The sequence below is a fragment of the Petromyzon marinus genome, chromosome 59, assembly GCF_048934315.1.
Source record: "Petromyzon marinus isolate PM22_M1 ecotype Great Lakes invasive population chromosome 59, UKy_Petmar_22M1.pri1.0, whole genome shotgun sequence".
Lineage (NCBI taxonomy): Eukaryota > Metazoa > Chordata > Hyperoartia > Petromyzontiformes > Petromyzontidae > Petromyzon > Petromyzon marinus.
Window position 1 is genome coordinate 11411135 of NC_133725.1, and position 25579 is coordinate 11436713.

Genomic DNA, 25579 nt, shown 5'->3' on the forward strand with positions numbered 1-25579 from the left:
CATTGAGACCAGAGATGCATCCACCGAGACCAGAGGACGCCGGCCTTATCCTTGGAGTGGGCCCGTGGTTGTGATCGACAATGGACTCAGAGATTCCTCTGTCCAGACCAGCGGGGACTTCACCAAGAAGACGGACACATCCAAGGTCAGCATTGAGACTAGAGATGCATCCACCGAGACCAGAGGACGCCGGACTTATCCTTGGAGTGGGCCCGTGGTTGTTATCGACAATGGACTCAGAGATTCCTCTGTCCAGACCACCGGGGAATTCACCAAGAAGACAAACACATCCAAGGTCAGCATTGAGACCATAGATGCATCTACCGAGACCAGAGGACGCCGGCCTTATCCTTGGAGTGGGCCAGTGGTTGTGGCAGAAGGTCACGGGACAGACCCAGGTGCCATGGGTTGAATGACTGATATGCAAGTCTCATACATGCACACAGGCATGCATATGCAAACTCGCATACACGGAGGTTTACACTTTAAATACTATGTATGCCACCCGACAGGATTTCTCCTTACATGTTATGTTGTTTTCAATTACCATTGTACCGAAATTCAAACATAAAAAACATATTTCCTGAATTCTTCCTGTCTTTTTGGTAATTGCTCAGAGTTTCGTTTCTTGATTTAATACTTGTTTCGTCTTTCAATCGAGACAAAGAATCCGTGCGAACATCTCACAATGCAGTGCACCCCAATGTATCAGAAAGAGGCTACAGTGAGCAAGAAAAAAAACATTGTCTCCATGGAATCCATCTTTCCTCAGCAACATCCAAATCAACCAACACAACATGGTCAGCAGTTAATTATTGTGCTGCTTGTACGTGAATCATGCATACAAACTGACAGATTCATTGACACATACCCACAGGGGAAATACACCGCGTGAAATATTTCCTCCAAAGTTATTTGACTGAACTTCAGGATCCACATCAATTTAAAGCTTTCGTGACTGCAAGGATTCGTCTTCTTTGGTTCTTTCGGTAAAGTCACGTAGAATGAGAATAAAATAATTAATGAGGCCATTCACATATACAAGCACAGAGACCATTTCAACCGAGAAGATGGATTCTGGCTTAGTAACCATTGGAAAGATGTTTTAAACCATTTCCATTCTTAATTAATTGTATTTTACGATGACCTTCAGACCGCAGCTCTTTCGCTGGCATTGACTCTTAATACCTCTCACACCACGGTTAATGGTATAGTTTACAACATGGAGTATAACAGCGCCTCGCAGCTCTCTCTCTCCCCCTCCTCTGTTCCGACCATGGATGAACTCGTCCGTTTGAACGGGACCCGTAGCTATCCGTGTTGCTAAAGTTGAGGGTAAGAATCCACCCATTTTTCGCCATATAGCATTGTGATATATAACGACTCATTGTTGGTAGCTTAGCTGATTGGAGAATATAGAGTGTATTGATAACATTGAGGTAATTTATATTTTAGTATTTTTTATTGGTTCACTATATAGTATTCATTATATATTGTATTGTATACCCAGTTACTGTGAATAGCTCAGATGTGTAGGCCTTAGCTTCAACAATGCTAAATTCGCCTAGTTATTTCAATGCTAAATGCTCCTGTTTGATTTGTACTAGGTGCCTCGGTGAATGTATATGCTCTGACTTTAACATAGCTATTTCTGTGACCAGTTACAAGCTAATCACTCAGCTATTTCAATGCTAAATTCTATGCTAATTCCTTTGTCAAGGGGTGCCTTTGCGGATGTGTATGCTTTAACTTTAACATAGCCTTTTCTGTGACCAGTCACAAGCTAATCACTCAGCCATTTCAATGCTAAATTATATGCTAATTCCTTTGTCAAGGCGCTTTGTTTCTTCTCACACAGCTTAAAGGTCGTGATCTCAGCGTGGCTTTCTCACTCCAGCGCTGTCCTCCAGACAGTCTCGTCCCCTTCACCTGATGAAGGCCGCTTGTGTTGTGGCCGAAATGTCGTGAGAATATTATTGTGTTATTTTATTTTATCAATTTATTATTTTATTCTCATTCTACGTGACTTTACCGAAAGAACCAAAGAAGATGGATCCACATCAAGTTTAAATTATGCCTAAAGTCAACGTATTATAGATTGTCAAGCGATTTGCCAGTTTTTTTTTATTGTAACATCACTGAAACGTCGTGGTTGTCTCTGATGGTGGCATGTTGATCATGTGGAAACATTTTTTTATAAGCGAATTCACAATTTCAACCTGTAAATTTTTTTGAGATATTATAAAAAGGATCATGACAGTTTTAACAAGAGTAAGTCAATTTAAACAGTTACGGACAAGTTTGCCGAAATTCCCACAAGTAATACTGAACATTTTATGTGATAATAATCAACATTAAATGTACACCTGTCATTGTACTATATTATAACATCAAATTATCAGTTTTAATGGTATACAGTCAATTGTAATTGCATTGAAATAATGTTAGAGCGCACCAGCAATGTGACATCACATCACGTGACGTGACAATGACATAACATATTCTTAGTTTTTTTGGTAAAGTCACGTTGAAGAGAACAACAAAATAATAAAATATATATAGAACAATGAAAAAAATTCTCACGACGTTTCGACCATAACTCAAACGGTCATCTTCAGGTGTGTTGGTTTGCATAAATTTATTTTTAAACGGCGCATTTATTTATCTATAAAAAACGTTAGCGCCACGCGCAGCGATTTGGCAGTTTACCCAGGACTAGTCCATCTATATTCTGAAAAGAGGAGGGGGGAGACGAAATTTTTTATAATGTATGCTGTCTGAAAGCCACTGTAAGCGTTAACAATCAATTAAGAACTGAAATGGTTTATCAAATCTTTCCAATGATTGCTAAGATAGAATCCATCTTCTCGGTTGAAATTGTCTCTGTGCTTGTATATGTGGATAGCCTCATGAACGAATCTCTCATGGAAGCCAGATGGCTTACAATTCTTAATTGATTGTTCACGCTTACAGTGGCTTTCAGACAGCAAAAACCACAAACATCCCAGAATCCTCTCGGTTTGGGGTCAAAATGTTGTCGCTCATTAAATCCCATGAGAAACGTCGCATCTAATGAATGTGATTGAATTCTCCCCGTCTGGACGAGCGGAATTGAATGGTGCAACTGATTTTGCTGTGCTGTGAAAATTCAGATATTTGCATGACTGCTTTTGTTTTATTTTGTGAATAGCAAAAAGCATTCAACCCCATAATACATGTTGTTTTATTGGTCGCTCGTCCATTTCATATCCCATAGATTAACCATTCATATATTTGGATTCATTTCGACGAGGCGAGCAGTTCGAGTACCACCTTGATGGGTCTGCGACGTTACCTTCCAGAGTTATTACCAAAAAACCACAAACATCCCAGAATCCTCTCGGTTTGAGGGCAAAATGTTGTCGCTTATTAAATCCCATAAGAAAGGTGGCATCGAATGAATGTGATTGAATTCTTCCCGTCTGGACGAGCGGAATTGAATGGTGCAACTGATTTTGCTGTGCTGTGAAAATTCAGATATTTGCATGACTGCTTTTGTTTTATTTTGTGAATAGCAAAAAGCATTCAACCCCATAATACATGCTGTATTATTGGTCGCTCGTCCATTTCATATCCCATAGATTAACCATTGTTATATTTGGATTCCTCTCGACGAAGCGAGCAGTACGAGTACCACCTTGATGGGTCTGCGACGTTTCCTTCCAGAGTTCTTACCAAAAAATCACAAACATCCCAGAATCCTCTCGATTTGGGGTCAAAATGTTGTCGCTCATTAAATCCCATAAGAAACGTCGCATCGAATGAATGTGATTGAATTCTCCCCGTATGGACGAGCGGAATTGAATGGTGCAACTGATTTTGCTGTGCTGTGAAAATTCAGATATTTGCATGACTGCTTTTGTTTTATTTTGTGAATAGCAAAAAGCATTCAACCCCATAATACATGTTGTTTTATTGGTCGCTCGTCCATTTCATATCCCATAGCTGAACCACTCATATATTTGGATTCCGCTCGACGAGGCGAGCAGTACGAGTACCAACATGATGGGTCTGCGACGTTTCCTTCCAGAGTTATTACCAAAAAACCACAAACATCCCAGAATCCTCTCGGTTTGGGGTCAAAATGTTGTCGCTTATTAAATCCCATAAGAAACGTCGCATCGAATGAATGTGATTGAATTCTCCCCGTATGGACGAGCGGAATTGAATGGTGCAACTGATTTTGCTGTGCTGTGAAAATTCAGATATTTGCATGACTGCTTTTGTTTTATTTTGTGAATAGCAAAAAGCATTCAACCCCATAATACATGCTTTTTTATTGGTCACTCGTCCATTTCATATCCCATAGCTTAACCATTCATATATTTGGATTCCTCTTGACGAGGCGAGCAGTAGGAGAACCACCTTGATGGGTCTGCGACGTTTCATTCCAGAGTTATTACCAAAAAACCACAAACATCCCAGAATCCTCTCGGTTTGAGGTAAAAATGTTGTCGCTTATTAAATCCCATAAGAAAGGTGGCATCGAATGAATGTGATTGAATTCTCCCCGTCTGGACGAGCGGAATTGAATGGTGCAACTGATTTTGCTGTGCTGTGAAAATTCAGATATTTGCATGACTGCTTTTGTTTTATTTTGTGAATAGCAAAAAGCATTCAACCCCAAAATACATGCTGTTTTATTGGTCGCTCGTCCATTTCATATCCCATAGATTAACCATTGTTATATTTGGATTCCTCTCGACGAAGCGAGCAGTACGAGTACTAACTTGATGGGTCTGCGACGTTTCCTTCCAGAGTTATTACCAAAAAATCACAAACATCCCAGAATCCTCTCGATTTGAGGTCAAAATGTTGTCGCTCATTAAATCCCATAAGAAACGTCGCATCGAATGAATGTGATTGAATTCTCCCCGTCTGGACGAGCGGAATTGAATGGTGCAACTGATTTTGCTGTGCTGTGAAAATTCAGATATTTGCATGACTGCTTTTGTTTTATTTTGTGAATAGCAAAAAGCATTCAACCCCATAATACATGTTGTTTTATTGGTCGCTCGTCCATTTCATATCCCATAGCTGAACCACTCATATATTTGGATTCCGCTCGACGAGGCGAGCAGTACGAGTACCAACATGATGGGTCTGCGACGTTTCCTTCCAGAGTTATTACCAAAAAACCACAAACATCCCAGAATCCTCTCGGTTTGGGGTCAAAATGTTGTCGCTTATTAAATCCCATAATAAACGTCGCATCGAATGAATGTGATTGAATTCTCTCCGTCTGGACGAGCGGAATTGAATGGTGCAACTGATTTTGCTGTGCTGTGAAAATTCAGATATTTGCATGACTGCTTTTGTTTTATTTTGTGAATAGCAAAAAGCATTCAACCCCATAATACATGCTGTATTATTGGTCGCTCGTCCATTTCATATCCCATAGATTAACCATTCTTATATTTGGATTCCTCTCGACGAAGCGAGCAGTACGAGTACCACCTTGATGGGTCTGCGACGTTTCCTTCCAGAGTTCTTACCAAAAAATCACAAACATCCCAGAATCCTCTCGATTTGGGGTCAAAATGTTGTCGCTCATTAAATCCCATAAGAAACGTCGCATCGAATGAATGTGATTGAATTCTCCCCGTATGGACGAGCGGAATTGAATGGTGCAACTGATTTTGCTGTGCTGTGAAAATTCAGATATTTGCATGACTGCTTTTGTTTTATTTTGTGAATAGCAAAAAGCATTCAACCCCATAATACATGTTGTTTTATTGGTCGCTCGTCCATTTCATATCCCATAGCTGAACCACTCATATATTTGGATTCCGCTCGACGAGGCGAGCAGTACGAGTACCAACATGATGGGTCTGCGACGTTTCCTTCCAGAGTTATTACCAAAAAACCACAAACATCCCAGAATCCTCTCGGTTTGGGGTCAAAATGTTGTCGCTTATTAAATCCCATAAGAAACGTCGCATCGAATGAATGTGATTGAATTCTCCCCGTATGGACGAGCGGAATTGAATGGTGCAACTGATTTTGCTGTGCTGTGAAAATTCAGATATTTGCATGACTGCTTTTGTTTTATTTTGTGAATAGCAAAAAGCATTCAACCCCATAATACATGCTTTTTTATTGGTCACTCGTCCATTTCATATCCCATAGCTTAACCATTCATATATTTGGATTCCTCTTGACGAGGCGAGCAGTAGGAGAACCACCTTGATGGGTCTGCGACGTTTCATTCCAGAGTTATTACCAAAAAACCACAAACATCCCAGAATCCTCTCGGTTTGAGGTAAAAATGTTGTCGCTTATTAAATCCCATAAGAAAGGTGGCATCGAATGAATGTGATTGAATTCTCCCCGTCTGGACGAGCGGAATTGAATGGTGCAACTGATTTTGCTGTGCTGTGAAAATTCAGATATTTGCATGACTGCTTTTGTTTTATTTTGTGAATAGCAAAAAGCATTCAACCCCAAAATACATGCTGTTTTATTGGTCGCTCGTCCATTTCATATCCCATAGATTAACCATTGTTATATTTGGATTCCTCTCGACGAAGCGAGCAGTACGAGTACTAACTTGATGGGTCTGCGACGTTTCCTTCCAGAGTTATTACCAAAAAATCACAAACATCCCAGAATCCTCTCGATTTGAGGTCAAAATGTTGTCGCTCATTAAATCCCATAAGAAACGTCGCATCGAATGAATGTGATTGAATTCTCCCCGTCTGGACGAGCGGAATTGAATGGTGCAACTGATTTTGCTGTGCTGTGAAAATTCAGATATTTGCATGACTGCTTTTGTTTTATTTTGTGAATAGCAAAAAGCATTCAACCCCATAATACATGTTGTTTTATTGGTCGCTCGTCCATTTCATATCCCATAGCTGAACCACTCATATATTTGGATTCCGCTCGACGAGGCGAGCAGTACGAGTACCAACATGATGGGTCTGCGACGTTTCCTTCCAGAGTTATTACCAAAAAACCACAAACATCCCAGAATCCTCTCGGTTTGGGGTCAAAATGTTGTCGCTTATTAAATCCCATAAGAAACGTCGCATCGAATGAATGTGATTGAATTCTCCCCGTCTGGACGAGCGGAATTGAATGGTGCAACTGATTTTGCTGTGCTGTGAAAATTCAGATATTTGCATGACTGCTTTTGTTTTATTTTGTGAATAGCAAAAAGCATTCAACCCCATAATACATGTTGTTTTATTGGTCGCTCGTCCATTTCATATCCCATAGCTGAACCACTCATATATTTGGATTCCGCTCGACGAGGCGAGCAGTACGAGTACCAACATGATGGGTCTGCGACGTTTCCTTCCAGAGTTATTACCAAAAAACCACAAACATCCCAGAATACTCTCGGTTTGGGGTCAAAATGTTGTCGCTTATTAAATCCCATAATAAACGTCGCATCGAATGAATGTGATTGAATTCTCTCCGTCTGGACGAGCGGAATTGAATGGTGCAACTGATTTTGCTGTGCTGTGAAAATTCAGATATTTGCATGACTGCTTTTGTTTTATTTTGTGAATAGCAAAAAGCATTCAACCCCATAATACATGATTTTTTATTGGTCACTCGTCCATTTCATATCCCATAGCTTAACCATTCATATATTTGGATTCCTCTCGACGAGGCGAGCAGTAGGAGAACCACCTTGATGGGTCTGCGACGTTTCATTCCAGAGTTATTACCAAAAAAACACAAACATCCCAGAATCCTCTCGGTTTGAGGTAAAAATGTTGTCGCTTATTAAATCCCATAAGAAACGTCGCATCGAATAAATGTGATTGAATTCTACCCGTCTGGACGAGCGGAATTGAATGGTGCAACTGATTTTGCTGTGCTGTGAAAATTCAGATATTTGCATGACTGCTTTTGTTTTATTTTGTGAATAGCAAAAAGCATTCAACCCCATAATACATGCTGTTTTATTGGTCGCTCGTCCATTTCATATACCATAGCTTAACAACTCATATATTTGGATTCCTCTCGACGAAGCGAGCAGTACGAGTACCAACATGATGGGTCTGCGACGTTTCCTTCCAGAGTTATTACCAAAAAACCACAAACATCCCAGAATCCTCTCGGTTTGGGGTCAAAATGTTGTCGCTTATTAAATCCCATAAGAAACGTCGCATCGAATGAATGTGATTGAATTCTCCCCGTCTGGACGAGCGGAATTGAATGGTGCAACTGATTTTTCTGTGCTGTGAAAATTCAGATATTTGCATGACTGCTTTTGTTTTTTTTTGTGAATAGCAAAAAGCATTCAACCCCATAATACATGTTGTTTTATTGGTCGCTCGTCCATTTCATATCCCATAGCTGAACCACTCATATATTTGGATTCCGCTCGACGAGGCGAGCAGTACGAGTACCAACATGATGGGTCTGCGACGTTTCCTTCCAGAGTTATTACCAAAAAACCACAAACATCCCAGAATCCTCTCGGTTTGGGGTCAAAATGTTGTCGCTTATTAAATCCCATAAGAAACGTCGCATCGAATGAATGTGATTGAATTCTCCCCGTCTGGACGAGCGGAATTGAATGGTGCAACTGATTTTGCTGTGCTTTGAAAATTCAGATATTTGCATGACTGCTTTTGTTTTATTTTGTGAATAGCAAAAAGCATTCAACCCCATAATACATGCTTTTTTTATTGGTCGCTCGTCCATTTCATATCCCATAGCTTAACCATTCATATATTTGGATTCCTCTCGACGAGGCGAGCAGTAGGAGAACCACCTTGATGGGTCTGCGACGTTTCATTCCAGAGTTATTACCAAAAAACCACAAACATCCCAGAATCCTCTCGGTTTGGGGTCAAAATGTTGTCGCTTATTAAATCCCATAAGAAACGTCGCATCGAATGAATGTGATTGAATTCTCCCCGTCTGGACGAGCGGAATTGAATGGTGCAACTGATTTTTCTGTGCTGTGAAAATTCAGATATTTGCATGACTGCTTTTGTTTTTTTTTGTGAATAGCAAAAAGCATTCAACCCCATAATACATGTTGTTTTATTGGTCGCTCGTCCATTTCATATCCCATAGCTGAACCACTCATATATTTGGATTCCGCTCGACGAGGCGAGCAGTACGAGTACCAACATGATGGGTCTGCGACGTTTCCTTCCAGAGTTATTACCAAAAAACCACAAACATCCCAGAATCCTCTCGGTTTGGGGTCAAAATGTTGTCGCTTATTAAATCCCATAAGAAACGTCGCATCGAATGAATGTGATTGAATTCTCCCCGTCTGGACGAGCGGAATTGAATGGTGCAACTGATTTTGCTGTGCTTTGAAAATTCAGATATTTGCATGACTGCTTTTGTTTTATTTTGTGAATAGCAAAAAGCATTCAACCCCATAATACATGCTTTTTTTATTGGTCGCTCGTCCATTTCATATCCCATAGCTTAACCATTCATATATTTGGATTCCTCTCGACGAGGCGAGCAGTAGGAGAACCACCTTGATGGGTCTGCGACGTTTCATTCCAGAGTTATTACCAAAAAACCACAAACATCCCAGAATCCTCTCGGTTTGAGGTCAAAATGTTATCGCTTATTAAATCCCATAAGAAAGGTGGCATCGAATGAATGTGATTGAATTCTCCCCGTCTGGACGAGCGGAATTGAATGGTGCAACTGATTTTGCTGTGCTGTGAAAATTCAGATATTTGCATGACTGCTTTTGTTTTATTTTGTGAATAGCAAAACGCATTCAACCCCATAATACATGTTGTTTTATTGGTCGCTCGTCCATTTCATATCCCATAGCTTAACCACTCATATATTTGGATTCCTCTCGACGAGTCGAGCAGTACGAGTACCACCATGATGGGTCTGCGACGTTTCCTTCCAGAGTTATTACCAAAAAACCACAAACATCCCAGAATCCTCTCGGTTTGGGGTCAAAATGTTGTCGCTTATTAAATGCCATAAGAAACGTCGCATCGAATGAATGTGATTGAATTCTCCCCGTCTGGACGAGCGGAATTGAATGGTGCAACTGATTTTGCTGTGCTGTGAAAATTCAGATATTTGCATGACTGCTTTTGTTTTATTTTGTGAATAGCAAAAAGCATTCAACCCCATAATACATGCTGTTTTATTGGTCGCTCGTCCATTTCATATCCCATAGATTAACCATTCATATATTTGGATTCCTCTCGACGAAGCGAGCAGTACGAGTACCACGTTGCTGGGTCTGCGACGTTTCCTTCCAGAGTTATTACCAAAAAACCACAAACATCCCAGAATCCTCTCGGTTTGAGGTCAAAATGTTGTCGCTTATTAAATCCCATAAGAAAGGTGGCATCGAATGAATGTGATTGAATTCTCCCCGTCTGGACGAGCGGAATTGAATGGTGCAACTGATTTTGCTGTGCTGTGAAAATTCAGATATTTGCATGACTGCTTTTGTTTTATTTTGTGAATAGCAAAACGCATTCAACCCCATAATACATGTTGTTTTATTGGTCGCTCGTCCATTTCATATCCCATAGCTTAACCACTCATATATTTGGATTCCTCTCGACGAGTCGAGCAGTACGAGTACCACCATGATGGGTCTGCGACGTTTCCTTCCAGAGTTATTACCAAAAAACCACAAACATCCCAGAATCCTCTCGGTTTGGGGTCAAAATGTTGTCGCTTATTAAATGCCATAAGAAACGTCGCATCGAATGAATGTGATTGAATTCTCCCCGTCTGGACGAGCGGAATTGAATGGTGCAACTGATTTTGCTGTGCTGTGAAAATTCAGATATTTGCATGACTGCTTTTGTTTTATTTTGTGAATAGCAAAAAGCATTCAACCCCATAATACATGCTGTTTTATTGGTCGCTCGTCCATTTCATATCCCATAGATTAACCATTCATATATTTGGATTCCTCTCGACGAAGCGAGCAGTACGAGTACCACGTTGCTGGGTCTGCGACGTTTCCTTCCAGAGTTATTACCAAAAAAACACAAACATCCCAGAATCCTCTCGATTTGGGGTCAAAATTTTGTTGCTCATTAAATCCCATAAAAAACGTCGCATCGAATGAATGTGATTGAATTCTCCCCGTCTGGACGAGCGGAATTGAATGGTGCAACTGATTTTGCTGTGCTGTGAAAATTCAGATATTTGCATGACTGCTTTTGTTTTATTTTGTGAATAGCAAAAAGCATTCAACCCCATAATACATGCTCTTTTATTGGTCGCTCGTCCATTTCATATCACATAGCTTGACCAATCATATATTTGGATTCCTCTCGACGAGGCGAGCAGTACGAGTACCACCTTGATGGTTCTGCGACGTTTCCTTCCAGAGTTATTACCAAAAAAACACAAACATCCCAGAATCCTCTCGGTTTGGGGTCAAAATGTTGTCGCTTATTAAATCCCATAAGAAACGTCGCATCGAATAAATGTGATTGAATTCTACCCGTCTGGACGAGCGGAATTGAATGGTGCAACTGATTTTGCTGTGCTGTGAAAATTCAAATATTTGCATGACTGCATTTGTTTTATTTTGTGAATAACAATAAGCATTCAACCCCATAATACATGCTGTTTTATTGGTCGCTAGTCCATTTCAAATCCCATAGCTTAACCATTCATATATTTGGATTCCTCTCGACGAGGCGAGCAGTACGAGTACCACCTTGATGGGTCTGCGACGTTTCCTTCCAGAGTTATTACCAAAAAAACACAAACATCCCAGAATCCTCTCGGTTTGGGGTCAAAATGTTGTCGCTCATTAAATCCCATAAGAAACGTCGCATCGAATGAATGTGATTGAATTCTCCCCGTCTGGACGAGCGGAATTGAATGGTGCAACTGATTTTGCTGTGCTGTGAAAATTCAGATATTTGCATGACTGCTTTTGTTTTATTTTGTGAATAGCAAAAAGCATTCAACCCCATAATACATGTTGTTTTATTGGTCGCTCGTCCATTTCATATCCCATAGCTTAACAACTCATATATATGGATTCCTCTCGATGAGGCGAGCAGTACGAGTACCACCTTGATGGGTCTGCGACGTTTACTTCCAGAGTTATTACCAAAAAACCACAAACATCCCAGAATCCTCTCGGTTTGGGGTCAAAATGTTGTCGCTTATTAAATCCCATAAGAAACGTCGCATCGAATAAATGTGATTGAATTATCCCCGTCTGGACGAGCGGAATTGAATGGTGCAACTGATTTTGCTGTGCTGTGAAAATTCAGATATTTACATGACTGCTTTTGTTTTATTTTGTGATTAACAAAAAGCATTCAACCCCATAATACATGCTGTTTTATTGGTCGCTCGTCCATTTCATATCCCATAGCTGAAACACTCATATATTTGGATTCCTCTCGATGAGGCGAGCAGTACGAGTACCACCTTGATGGGTTTGCTACGTTTCCTTCCAGAGTTATTACCAAAAAACCACAAACATCCCAGAATCCTCTCGGTTTGGGGTCAAAATGGTGTCGCTTATTAAATCCCATAAGAAACGTCGCATCGAATAAATGTGATTGAATTCTCCCCGTCTGGACGAGCGGAATTGAATGGTGCAACTGATTTTGCTGTGCTGTGAAAATTCAGATATTTACATGACTGCTTTTGTTTTATTTTGTGAATAGCAAAAAGCATTCAACCCCATAATACATGTTGTTTTATTGGTCGCTCGTCCATTTCATATCCCATAGCTGAATCACTCATATATTTGGATTCCGCTCGACGAGGCGAGCAGTACGAGTACCACCTTGATGGGTCTGCGACGTTTCCTTCCAGAGTTATTACCAAAAAACCACAAACATCCCAGAATCCTCTCGGTTTGGGGTCAAAATGTTGTCGCTTATTAAATCCCATAAGAAACGTCCCATCGAATAAATGTGATTGAATTCTCCCCGTCTGGACGAGCGGAATTGAATGGTGCAACTGATTTTGCTGTGCTGTGAAAATTCAAATATTTGCATGACTGCATTTGTTTTATTTTGTGAGTAACAAAAAGCATTCAACCCCATAATACATGCTGTTTTATTGGTCGCTAGTCCATTTCAAATCCCATAGCTTAACCATTCATATATTTGGATTCCTCTCGACGAGGCGAGCAGTACGAGTACCACCTTGATGGGTCTGCGACGTTTCCTTCCAGAGTTATTACCAAAAAAACACAATCATCCCAGAATCCTCTCGGTTTGGGGTCAAAATGTTGTCGCTCATTAAATCCCATAAGAAACGTCGCATCGAATGAATGTGATTGAATTCTCTCCGTCTGGACGAGCGGAATTGAATGGTGCAACTGATTTTGCTGTGCTGTGAAAATTCAGATATTTGCATGACTGCTTTTGTTTTGTTTTGTGAATAGCAAAAAGCATACAACCCCATAATACATGCTGTTTTATTGGTCGCTCGTCCATTTCATATCCCATAGCTTAACAACTCATATATATGGATTCCTCTCGATGAGGCGAGCAGTACGAGTACCACCTTGATGGGTCTGCGACGTTTACTTCCAGAGTTATTACCAAAAAACCACAAACATCCCAGAATCCTCTCGGTTTGGGGTCAAAATGTTGTCGCTTATTAAATCCCATAAGAAACGTCGCATCGAATAAATGTGATTGAATTATCCCCGTCTGGACGAGCGGAATTGAATGGTGCAACTGATTTTGCTGTGCTGTGAAAATTCAGATATTTACATGACTGCTTTTGTTTTATTTTGTGAATAACAAAAAGCATTCAACCCCATAATACATGCTGTTTTATTGGTCGCTCGTCCATTTCATATCCCATAGCTGAAACACTCATATATTTGGATTCCTCTCGATGAGGCGAGCAGTACGAGTACCACCTTGATGGGTTTGCTACGTTTCCTTCCAGAGTTATTACCAAAAAACCACAAACATCCCAGAATCCTCTCGGTTTGGGGTCAAAATGGTGTCGCTTATTAAATCCCATAAGAAACGTCGCATCGAATAAATGTGATTGAATTCTCCCCGTCTGGACGAGCGGAATTGAATGGTGCAACTGATTTTGCTGTGCTGTGAAAATTCAGATATTTACATGACTGCTTTTGTTTTATTTTGTGAATAGCAAAAAGCATTCAACCCCATAATACATGTTGTTTTATTGGTCGCTCGTCCATTTCATATCCCATAGCTGAATCACTCATATATTTGGATTCCGCTCGACGAGGCGAGCAGTACGAGTACCACCTTGATGGGTCTGCGACGTTTCCTTCCAGAGTTATTACCAAAAAAACACAAACATCCCAGAATCCTCTCGGTTTGGGGTCAAAATGTTGTCGCTTATTAAATCCCATAAGAAACGTCGCATCGAATAAATGTGATTGAATTCTACCCGTCTGGACGAGCGGAATTGAATGGTGCAACTGATTTTGCTGTGCTGTGAAAATTCAGATATTTGCATGACTGCTTTTGTTTTATTTTGTGAATAGCAAAAAGCATTCAACCCCATAATACATGCTGTTTTATTGGTCGCTCGTCCATTTCATATCCCATAGCTTAACAACTCACATATTTGGATTCCTATCGATGAGGCGAGCAGTAGGAGTACCACCTTGATGGGTCTGCGACGTTTACTTCCAGAGTTATTACCAAAAAACCACAAACATCCCAGAATCCTCTCGGTTTGGGGTCAAAATTTTGTCGCTTATTAAATCCCATAAGAAACGTCGCATCGAATAAATGTGATTGAATTCTCCCCGTCTGGACGAGCGGAATTGAATGGTGCAACTGATTTTGCGGTGCTGTGTTAAATCAGATATTTGCATGACTGCTTTTGTTTTATTTTGTGAATAGCAAAACGCATTCAACCCCATAATACATGTTGTTTTATTGGTCGCTCGTCCATTTCATATCCCATAGCTTAACCACTCATATATTTGGATTCCTCTCGACGAGTCGAGCAGTACGAGTACCACCATGATGGGTCTGCGACGTTTCCTTCCAGAGTTATTACCAAAAAACCACAAACATCCCAGAATCCTCTCGGTTTGGGGTCAAAATGTTGTCGCTTATTAAATCCCATAAGAAACGTCGCATCGAATGAATGTGATTGAATTCTCCCCGTCTGGACGAGCGGAATTGAATGGTGCAACTGATTTTGCTGTGCTGTGAAAATTCAGATATTTGCATGACTGCTTTTGTTTTATTTTGTGAATAGCAAAAAGCATTCAACCCCATAATACATGCTGTTTTATTGGTCGCTCGTCCATTTCATATCCCATAGATTAACCATTCATATATTTGGATTCCTCTCGACGAAGCGAGCAGTACGAGTACCACGTTGCTGGGTCTGCGACGTTTCCTTCCAGAGTTATTACCAAAAAAACACAAACATCCCAGAATCCTCTCGATTTGGGGTCAAAATGTTGTTGCTCATTAAATCCCATAAAAAACGTCGCATCGAATGACTGTGATTGAATTCTCCCCGTCTGGACGAGCGGAATTGAATGGTGCAACTGATTTTGCTGTGCTGTGAAAATTCAGATATTTGCATGACTGCTTTTGTTTTATTTTGTGAATAGCAAAAAGCATTCAACCCCATAATACATGCTGTTTTATTGGTCGCTCGTCCATTTCATATCACATAGCTTGACCATTCATATATTTGGATTCCTCTCGAGGAGGCGAGCAGTACGAGTACCACCTTGATGGTTCTGCGACGTTTCCTTCCAGAGTTATTACCAAAAAAACACAAACATCCCAGAATCCTCTCGGTTTGGGGTCAAAATGTTGTCGCTTATTAAATCCCATAAGAAACGTCGCATCGAATAAATGTGATTGAATTCTCCCCGTCTGGACGAGCGGAATTGAATGGTGCAACTGATTTTGCTGTGCTGTGAAAATTCAGATATTTGCATGACTGCTTTTGTTTTATTTTGTGAATAGCAAAAAGCATTCAACCCCATAATACATGCTGTTTTATTGGTCGCTCGTCCATTTCATATCACATAGCTTGACCATTCATATATTTGGATTCCTCTCGAGGAGGCGAGCAGTACGAGTACCACCTTGATGGTTCTGCGACGTTTCCTTCCAGAGTTATTACCAAAAAAACACAAACATCCCAGAATCCTCTCGGTTTGGGGTCAAAATGTTGTCGCTTATTAAATCCCATAAGAAACGTCGCATCGAATAAATGTGATTGAATTCTCCCCGTCTGGACGAGCGGAATTGAATGGTGCAACTGATTTTGCTGTGCTGTGAAAATTCAAATATTTGCATGACTGCATTTGTTTTATTTTGTGAATAACAAAAAGCATTCAACCCCATAATACATGCTGTTTTATTGGTCGCTAGTCCATTTCAAATCCCATAGCTTAACCATTCATATATTTGGATTCCTCTCGACGAGGCGAGCAGTACGAGTACCACCTTGATGGGTCTGCGACGTTTACTTCCAGAGTTATTACCAAAAAACCACAAACATCCCAGAATCCTCTCGGTTTGGGGTCAAAATGTTGTCGCTTATTAAATCCCATAAGAAACGTCGCATCGAATGAATGTGATTGAATTCTCCCCGTCTGGACGAGCGGAATTGAATGGTGCAACTGATTTTGCTGTGCTGTGAAAATTCAGATATTTGCATGACTGCTTTTGTTTTATTTTGTGAATAGCAAAAAGCATTCAACCCCATAATACATGCTGTTTTATTGGTCGCTCGTCCATTTCATATCCCATAGATTAACCATTCATATATTTGGATTCCTCTCGACGAAGCGAGCAGTACGAGTACCACGTTGCTGGGTCTGCGACGTTTCCTTCCAGAGTTATTACCAAAAAAACACAAACATCCCAGAATCCTCTCGATTTGGGGTCAAAATGTTGTTGCTCATTAAATCCCATAAAAAACGTCGCATCGAATGAATGTGATTGAATTCTCCCCGTCTGGACGAGCGGAATTGAATGGTGCAACTGATTTTGCTGTGCTGTGAAAATTCAGATATTTGCATGACTGCTTTTGTTTTATTTTGTGAATAGCAAAAAGCATTCAACCCCATAATACATGCTGTTTTATTGGTCGCTCGTCCATTTCATATCACATAGCTTGACCATTCATATATTTGGATTCCTCTCGAGGAGGCGAGCAGTACGAGTACCACCTTGATGGTTCTGCGACGTTTCCTTCCAGAGTTATTACCAAAAAAACACAAACATCCCAGAATCCTCTCGGTTTGGGGTCAAAATGTTGTCGCTTATTAAATCCCATAAGAAACGTCGCATCGAATAAATGTGATTGAATTCTCCCCGTCTGGACGAGCGGAATTGAATGGTGCAACTGATTTTGCTGTGCTGTGAAAATTCAGATATTTGCATGACTGCTTTTGTTTTATTTTGTGAATAGCAAAAAGCATTCAACCCCATAATACATGCTGTTTTATTGGTCGCTCGTCCATTTCATATCACATAGCTTGACCATTCATATATTTGGATTCCTCTCGAGGAGGCGAGCAGTACGAGTACCACCTTGATGGTTCTGCGACGTTTCCTTCCAGAGTTATTACCAAAAAAACACAAACATCCCAGAATCCTCTCGGTTTGGGGTCAAAATGTTGTCGCTTATTAAATCCCATAAGAAACGTCGCATCGAATAAATGTGATTGAATTCTCCCCGTCTGGACGAGCGGAATTGAATGGTGCAACTGATTTTGCTGTGCTGTGAAAATTCAAATATTTGCATGACTGCATTTGTTTTATTTTGTGAATAACAAAAAGCATTCAACCCCATAATACATGCTGTTTTATTGGTCGCTAGTCCATTTCAAATCCCATAGCTTAACCATTCATATATTTGGATTCCTCTCGACGAGGCGAGCAGTACGAGTACCACCTTGATGGGTCTGCGACGTTTACTTCCAGAGTTATTACCAAAAAACCACAAACATCCCAGAATCCTCTCGGTTTGGGGTCAAAATGTTGTCGCTTATTAAATCCCATAAGAAACGTCGCATCGAATGAATGTGATTGAATTCTCCCCGTCTGGACGAGCGGAATTGAATGGTGCAACTGATTTTGCTGTGCTGTGAAAATTCAGATATTTGCATGACTGCTTTTGTTTTATTTTGTGAATAGCAAAAAGCATTCAACCCCATAATACATGCTGTTTTATTGGTCGCTCGTCCATTTCATATCCCATAGATTAACCATTCATATATTTGGATTCCTCTCGACGAAGCGAGCAGTACGAGTACCACGTTGCTGGGTCTGCGACGTTTCCTTCCAGAGTTATTACCAAAAAAACACAAACATCCCAGAATCCTCTCGATTTGGGGTCAAAATGTTGTTGCTCATTAAATCCCATAAAAAACGTCGCATCGAATGAATGTGATTGAATTCTCCCCGTCTGGACGAGCGGAATTGAATGGTGCAACTGATTTTGCTGTGCTGTGAAAATTCAGATATTTGCATGACTGCTTTTGTTTTATTTTGTGAATAGCAAAAAGCATTCAATCCCATAATACATGCTGTTTTATTGGTCGCTCGTCCATTTCATATCACATAGCTTGACCATTCATATATTTGGATTCCTCTCGAGGAGGCGAGCAGTACGAGTACCACCTTGATGGGTCTGCGACGTTTACTTCCAGAGTTATTACCAAAAAACCACAAACATCCCAGAATCCTCTCGGTTTGGGGTCAAAATGTTGTCGCTTATTAAATCCCATAAGAAACGTCGCATCGAATAAATGTGATTGAATTCTCCCCGTCTGGACGAGCGGAATTGAATGGTGCAACTGATTTTGCTGTGCTGTGAAAATTCAGATATTTACATGACTGCTTTTGTTTTATTTTGTGAATAGCAAAAAGCATTCAACTCCATAATACATGTTGTTTTATTGGTCGCTCGTCCATTTCATATCCCATAGCTGAAACACTCATATATTTGGATTCCGCTCGACGAGGCGAGCAGTACGAGTACCACCTTGATCGGTCTGCGACGTTTCCTTCCAGAGTTATTACCAAAAAAACACAAACATCCCAGAATCCTCTCGGTTTGGGGTCAAAATGTTGTCGCTTATTAAATCCCATAAGAAACGTCGCATCGAATAAATGTGATTGAATTCTACCCGTCTGGACGAGCGGAATTGAATGGTGCAACTGATTTTGCTGTGCTGTGAAAATTCAGATATTTGCATGACTGCTTTTGTTTTATTTTGTGAATAGCAAAAAGCATTCAACCCCATAATACATGCTGTTTTATTGGTCGCTCGTCCATTTCATATCCCATAGCTTAACAACTCACATATTTGGATTCCTCTCGACGAGTCGAGCAGTACGAGTACCACCATGATGGGTCTGCGACGTTTCCTTCCAGAGTTATTACCAAAAAACCACAAACATCCCAGAATCCTCTCGGTTTGGGGTCAAAATGTTGTCGCTTATTAAATCCCATAAGAAACGTCGCATCGAATGAATGTGATTGAATTCTCCCCGTCTGGACGAGCGGAATTGAATGGTGCAACTGATTTTGCTGTGCTGTGAAAATTCAGATATTTGCATGACTGCTTTTGTTTTATTTTGTGAATAGCAAAAAGCATTCAACCCCATAATACATGCTGTTTTATTGGTCGCTCGTCCATTTCATATCCCATAGATTAACCATTCATATATTTGGATTCCTCTCGACGAAGCGAGCAGTACGAGTACCACGTTGCTGGGTCTGCGACGTTTCCTTCCAGAGTTATTACCAAAAAAACACAAACATCCCAGAATCCTCTCGATTTGGGGTCAAAATGTTGTTGCTCATTAAATCCCATAAAAAACGTCGCATCGAATGAATGTGATTGAATTCTCCCCGTCTGGACGAGCGGAATTGAATGGTGCAACTGATTTTGCTGTGCTGTGAAAATTCAGATATTTGCATGACTGCTTTTGTTTTATTTTGTGAATAGCAAAAAGCATTCAACCCCATAATACATGCTGTTTTATTGGTCGCTCGTCCATTTCATATCACATAGCTTGACTATTCATATATTTGGATTCCTCTCGAGGAGGCGAGCAGTACGAGTACCACCTTGATGGTTCTGCGACGTTTACTTCCAGAGTTATTACCAAAAAACCACAAACATCCCAGAATCCTCTCGGTTTGGGGTCAAAATGTTGTCGCTTATTAAATCCCATAAGAAACGTCGCATCGAATGAATGTGATTGAATTCTCCCCGTCTGGACGAGCGGAATTGAATGGTGCAACTGATTTTGCTGTGCTGTGAAAATTCAGATATTTGCATGACTGCTTTTGTTTTATTTTGTGAATAGCAAAAAGCATTCAACCCCATAATACATGCTGTTTTATTGGTCGCTCGTCCATTTCATATCCCATAGATTAACCATTCATATATTTGGATTCCTCTCGACGAAGCGAGCAGTACGAGTACCACGTTGCTGGGTCTGCGACGTTTCCTTCCAGAGTTATTACCAAAAAAACACAAACATCCCAGAATCCTCTCGATTTGGGGTCAAAATGTTGTTGCTCATTAAATCCCATAAAAAACGTCGCATCGAATGAATGTGATTGAATTCTCCCCGTCTGGACGAGCGGAATTGAATGGTGCAACTGATTTTGCTGTGCTGTGAAAATTCAGATATTTGCATGACTGCTTTTGTTTTATTTTGTGAATAGCAAAAAGCATTCAATCCCATAATACATGCTGTTTTATTGGTCGCTCGTCCATTTCATATCACATAGCTTGACCATTCATATATTTGGATTCCTCTCGAGGAGGCGAGCAGTACGAGTACCACCTTGATGGGTCTGCGACGTTTACTTCCAGAGTTATTACCAAAAAACCACAAACATCCCAGAATCCTCTCGGTTTGGGGTCAAAATGTTGTCGCTTATTAAATCCCATAAGAAACGTCGCATCGAATAAATGTGATTGAATTCTCCCCGTCTGGACGAGCGGAATTGAATGGTGCAACTGATTTTGCTGTGCTGTGAAAATTCAGATATTTACATGACTGCTTTTGTTTTATTTTGTGAATAGCAAAAAGCATTCAACTCCATAATACATGTTGTTTTATTGGTCGCTCGTCCATTTCATATCCCATAGCTGAAACACTCATATATTTGGATTCCGCTCGACGAGGCGAGCAGTACGAGTACCACCTTGATCGGTCTGCGACGTTTCCTTCCAGAGTTATTACCAAAAAAACACAAACATCCCAGAATCCTCTCGGTTTGGGGTCAAAATGTTGTCGCTTATTAAATCCCATAAGAAACGTCGCATCGAATAAATGTGATTGAATTCTACCCGTCTGGACGAGCGGAATTGAATGGTGCAACTGATTTTGCTGTGCTGTGAAAATTCAGATATTTGCATGACTGCTTTTGTTTTATTTTGTGAATAGCAAAAAGCATTCAACCCCATAATACATGCTGTTTTATTGGTCGCTCGTCCATTTCATATCCCATAGCTTAACAACTCACATATTTGGATTCCTCTCGACGAGTCGAGCAGTACGAGTACCACCATGATGGGTCTGCGACGTTTCCTTCCAGAGTTATTACCAAAAAACCACAAACATCCCAGAATCCTCTCGGTTTGGGGTCAAAATGTTGTCGCTTATTAAATCCCATAAGAAACGTCGCATCGAATGAATGTGATTGAATTCTCCCCGTCTGGACGAGCGGAATTGAATGGTGCAACTGATTTTGCTGTGCTGTGAAAATTCAGATATTTGCATGACTGCTTTTGTTTTATTTTGTGAATAGCAAAAAGCATTCAACCCCATAATACATGCTGTTTTATTGGTCGCTCGTCCATTTCATATCCCATAGATTAACCATTCATATATTTGGATTCCTCTCGACGAAGCGAGCAGTACGAGTACCACGTTGCTGGGTCTGCGACGTTTCCTTCCAGAGTTATTACCAAAAAAACACAAACATCCCAGAATCCTCTCGATTTGGGGTCAAAATGTTGTTGCTCATTAAATCCCATAAAAAACGTCGCATCGAATGAATGTGATTGAATTCTCCCCGTCTGGACGAGCGGAATTGAATGGTGCAACTGATTTTGCTGTGCTGTGAAAATTCAGATATTTGCATGACTGCTTTTGTTTTATTTTGTGAATAGCAAAAAGCATTCAACCCCATAATACATGCTGTTTTATTGGTCGCTCGTCCATTTCATATCACATAGCTTGACTATTCATATATTTGGATTCCTCTCGAGGAGGCGAGCAGTACGAGTACCACCTTGATGGTTCTGCGACGTTTCCTTCCAGAGTTATTACCAAAAAAACACAAACATCCCAGAATCCTCTCGGTTTGGGGTCAAAATGTTGTCGCTTATTAAATCCCATAAGAAACGTCGCATCGAATGAATGTGATTGAATTCTCCCCGTCTGGACGAGCGGAATTGAATGGTGCAACTGATTTTGCTGTGCTGTGAAAATTCAGATATTTGCATGACTGCTTTTGTTTTATTTTGTGAATAGCAAAAAGCATTCAACCCCATAATACATGCTGTTTTATTGGTCGCTCGTCCATTTCATATCACATAGCTTGACCATTCATATATTTGGATTCCTCTCGAGGAGGCGAGCAGTACGAGTACCACCTTGATGGTTCTGCGACGTTTCCTTCCAGAGTTATTACCAAAAAAACACAAACATCCCAGAATCCTCTCGGTTTGGGGTCAAAATGTTGTCGCTTATTAAATCCCATAAGAAACGTCGCATCGAATAAATGTGATTGAATTCTCCCCGTCTGGACGAGCGGAATTGAATGGTGCAACTGATTTTGCTGTGCTGTGAAAATTCAAATATTTGCATGACTGCATTTGTTTTATTTTGTGAATAACAAAAAGCATTCAACCCCATAATACATGCTGTTTTATTGGTCGCTAGTCCATTTCAAATCCCATAGCTTAACCATTCATATATTTGGATTCCTCTCGACGAGGCGAGCAGTACGAGTACCACCTTGATGGGTCTGCGACGTTTACTTCCAGAGTTATTACCAAAAAACCACAAACATCCCAGAATCCTCTCGGTTTGGGGTCAAAATGTTGTCGCTTATTAAATCCCATAAGAAACGTCGCATCGAATGAATGTGATTGAATTCTCCCCGTCTGGACGAGCGGAATTGAATGGTGCAACTGATTTTGCTGTGCTGTGAAAATTCAGATATTTGCATGACTGCTTTTGTTTTATTTTGTGAATAGCAAAAAGCATTCAACCCCATAATACATGCTGTTTTATTGGTCGCTCGTCCATTTCATATCCCATAGATTAACCATTCATATATTTGGATTCCTCTCGACGAAGCGAGCAGTACGAGTACCACGTTGCTGGGTCTGCGACGTTTCCTTCCAGAGTTATTACCAAAAAAACACAAACATCCCAGAATCCTCTCGATTTGGGGTCAAAATGTTGTTGCTCATTAAATCCCATAAAAAACGTCGCATCGAATGAATGTGATTGAATTCTCCCCGTCTGGACGAGCGGAATTGAATGGTGCAACTGATTTTGCTGTGCTGTGAAAATTCAGATATTTGCATGACTGCTTTTGTTTTATTTTGTGAATAGCAAAAAGCATTCAACCCCATAATACATGCTGTTTTATTGGTCGCTCGTCCATTTCATATCACATAGCTTGACCATTCATATATTTGGATTCCTCTCGAGGAGGCGAGCAGTACGAGTACCACCTTGATGGTTCTGCGACGTTTCCTTCCAGAGTTATTACCAAAAAAACACAAACATCCCAGAATCCTCTCGGTTTGGGGTCAAAATGTTGTCGCTTATTAAATCCCATAAGAAACGTCGCATCGAATAAATGTGATTGAATTCTCCCCGTCTGGACGAGCGGAATTGAATGGTGCAACTGATTTTGCTGTGCTGTGAAAATTCAGATATTTGCATGACTGCTTTTGTTTTATTTTGTGAATAGCAAAAAGCATTCAACCCCATAATACATGCTGTTTTATTGGTCGCTCGTCCATTTCATATCACATAGCTTGACCATTCATATATTTGGATTCCTCTCGAGGAGGCGAGCAGTACGAGTACCACCTTGATGGTTCTGCGACGTTTCCTTCCAGAGTTATTACCAAAAAAACACAAACATCCCAGAATCCTCTCGGTTTGGGGTCAAAATGTTGTCGCTTATTAAATCCCATAAGAAACGTCGCATCGAATAAATGTGATTGAATTCTCCCCGTCTGGACGAGCGGAATTGAATGGTGCAACTGATTTTGCTGTGCTGTGAAAATTCAAATATTTGCATGACTGCATTTGTTTTATTTTGTGAATAACAAAAAGCATTCAACCCCATAATACATGCTGTTTTATTGGTCGCTAGTCCATTTCAAATCCCATAGCTTAACCATTCATATATTTGGATTCCTCTCGACGAGGCGAGCAGTACGAGTACCACCTTGATGGGTCTGCGACGTTTACTTCCAGAGTTATTACCAAAAAAACACAAACATCCCAGAATCCTCTCGGTTTGGGGTCAAAATGTTGTCGCTTATTAAATCCCATAAGAAACGTCGCATCGAATGAATGTGATTGAATTCTCCCCGTCTGGACGAGCGGAATTGAATGGTGCAACTGATTTTGCTGTGCTGTGAAAATTCAGATATTTGCATGACTGCTTTTGTTTTATTTTGTGAATAGCAAAAAGCATTCAACCCCATAATACATGCTGTTTTATTGGTCGCTCGTCCATTTCATATCCCATAGATTAACCATTCATATATTTGGATTCCTCTCGACGAAGCGAGCAGTACGAGTACCACGTTGCTGGGTCTGCGACGTTTCCTTCCAGAGTTATTACCAAAAAAACACAAACATCCCAGAATCCTCTCGATTTGGGGTCAAAATGTTGTTGCTCATTAAATCCCATAAAAAACGTCGCATCGAATGAATGTGATTGAATTCTCCCCGTCTGGACGAGCGGAATTGAATGGTGCAACTGATTTTGCTGTGCTGTGAAAATTCAGATATTTGCATGACTGCTTTTGTTTTATTTTGTGAATAGCAAAAAGCATTCAACCCCATAATACATGCTGTTTTATTGGTCGCTCGTCCATTTCATATCACATAGCTTGACCATTCATATATTTGGATTCCTCTCGAGGAGGCGAGCAGTACGAGTACCACCTTGATGGTTCTGCGACGTTTCCTTCCAGAGTTATTACCAAAAAAACACAAACATCCCAGAATCCTCTCGGTTTGGGGTCAAAATGTTGTCGCTTATTAAATCCCATAAGAAACGTCGCATCGAATAAATGTGATTGAATTCTCCCCGTCTGGACGAGCGGAATTGAATGGTGCAACTGATTTTGCTGTGCTGTGAAAATTCAGATATTTGCATGACTGCTTTTGTTTTATTTTGTGAATAGCAAAAAGCATTCAACCCCATAATACATGCTGTTTTATTGGTCGCTCGTCCATTTCATATCACATAGCTTGACCATTCATATATTTGGATTCCTCTCGAGGAGGCGAGCAGTACGAGTACCACCTTGATGGTTCTGCGACGTTTCCTTCCAGAGTTATTACCAAAAAAACACAAACATCCCAGA